The sequence below is a fragment of the Bombina bombina genome, unplaced genomic scaffold, assembly GCF_027579735.1.
Source record: "Bombina bombina isolate aBomBom1 unplaced genomic scaffold, aBomBom1.pri scaffold_572, whole genome shotgun sequence".
NCBI classification, from domain to species: Eukaryota; Metazoa; Chordata; class Amphibia; order Anura; family Bombinatoridae; genus Bombina; species Bombina bombina.
Window position 1 is genome coordinate 67501 of NW_026512403.1, and position 2500 is coordinate 70000.

Sequence of the window (2500 nt, forward strand, 5' to 3'; positions counted from 1 at the left end):
GTGTTTTTATACACAGTGCACATAAGATGTTTTGTATTTTTATACACAGTGCACATAAAATGTTTTGTATTTTTATACACAGTGCACATAAGATGTTTTGTAATATGTTTTTATACACAGTGCACATAAAATGTTGTTTTGTGTTTTTTATACACAGTGCACATAAGATGCTGTTTTGTAATGTGTTTTTATACACAGTGCACATAAGATGTTTTGTGTTTTTATACACAGTGCACATAAGATGTTGTTTTGTAATGTGTTTTTATACACAGTGCACATAAAATGCTGTTTTGTAATGTGTTTTTTATACACAGTGCACATAAAATGCTGTTTTGTAATGTGTTTTTTATACACAGTGCACATAAAATGCTGTTTTGTAATGTGTTTTTATACACAGTGCACATAAAATGCTGTTTTGTAATGTGTTTTTTATACACAGTGCACATAAGATGTTTTGTATTTTTATACACAGTGCACATAAGATGTTTTGTAATATGTTTTTATACACAGTGCACATAAAATGTTGTTTTGTAATGTGTTTTTTATACACAGTGCACATAAAATGCTGTTTTGTAATGTGTTTTTTATACACAGTGCACATAAGATGCTGTTTTGTAATGTGTTTTTATACACAGTGCACATAAAATGTTGTTTTGTAATGTGTTTTATACACAGTGCACATCAAATGCTGTTTTGTAATGTGTTTTTGTATACACAGTGCACATAAAATGCTGTTTTGTAATGTTTTTTATACACAGTGCACATAAAATGCTGTTTTGTAATGTGTTTTTTTTATACACAGTGCACATAAAATGCTGTTTTATAATGTGTTTTTATACACAGTGCACATAAAATGCTGTTTTGTAATGTGTTTTTTATACACAGTGCACATCAAATGCTGTTTTGTAATGTGTTTTTATACACAGTGCACATAAAATGCTGTTTTGTAATGTGTTTTTTTTTATACACAGTGCACATAAAATGCTGTTTTATAATGTGTTTTTATACACAGTGCACATAAAATGCTGTTTTGCAATGTGTTTTTTATACACAGTGCACATAAAATGCTGTTTTTTAATGTGTTTTTCTACACAGTGCACATAAGATGTTTTGTATTTTTATACACAGTGCACATAAAAAGTTGTTTTGTAATGTGTTTTTTATACACAGTGCACATAAAATGTTTTGTAATGTGTTTTTATACACAGTGCACATAAAATGTTTTGTAATGTATTTGTATACACAGTGCACATAAGATGTTTTGTGTTTATATACACAGTGCACATAAGATGTTTTGTAATGTGTTTTTATACACAGTGCACATAAAATGTTGTTTTGTGTTTTTCATACACAGTGCACATAAAATGTTGTTTTGTGTTTTTCATACACAGTGCACATAAGATGTTGTTTTGTGTTTTTTATACACAGTGCACATAAAATGTTTTGTATTTTTATACACAGTGCACATAAGATGTTGTTTTGTGTTTTTTATACACAGTGCACATAAGATGTTGTTTTGTGTTTTTTATACACAGTGCTCATAAAATGTTGTTTTGTAATGTATTTTTATACACAGTGCACATAAGATGCTGTTTTGTAATGTGTTTTTTATACACAGTGCACATAAGATGTTTTGTATTTTTATACACAGTGCACATAAGATGTTGTTTTGTAATGTGTTTTTTATACACAGTGCACATAAGATGTTTTGTATTTTTATACACAGTGCACATAAGATGTTGTTTTGTAATGTGTTTTTTATACACAGTGCACATAAGATGTTTTGTATTTTTATACACAGTGCACATAAGATGTTGTTTTCTGTTTTTATACACAGTGCACATAAAATGTTGTTTTGTGTTTTTTATACACAGTGCACATAAGATGCTGTTTTGTAATGTGTTTTTTATACACAGTGCACATAAGATGCTGTTTTGTAATGTGTTTTTATACACAGTGCACATAAGATGCTGTTTTGTAATGTGTTTTTATACACAGTGCACATAAGATGCTGTTTTGTAATGTGTTTTTTATACACAGTGCACATAAGATGCTGTTTTGTAATGTGTTTATATACACAGTGCACATAAGATGTTGTTTTGTGTTTTTTATACACAGTGCACATAAAATGTTGTTTTGTAACGTGTTTTTATACACAGTGCACATAAGATGCTGTTTTGTAATGTGTTTTTTTATACACAGTGCACATAAGATGTTTTGTATTTTTATACACAGTGCACATAAGATGTTTTGTATTTTTATACACAGTGCACATAAGATGTTGTTTTGTAATGTGTTTTTATACACAGTGCACATAAGATGTTGTTTTGTAATGTGTTTTTATACACAGTGCACATAAAATGTTGTTTTGTGTTTTTATACACAGTGCACATAAAATGTTGGACGATTCCTTTATTTGTTCCAGGTTGTTGGGACAATTTGTATGTTTTACCTTTTTTACATATGTTTTTGTGCACGGTTTTCCAAATAAATCTTTGAA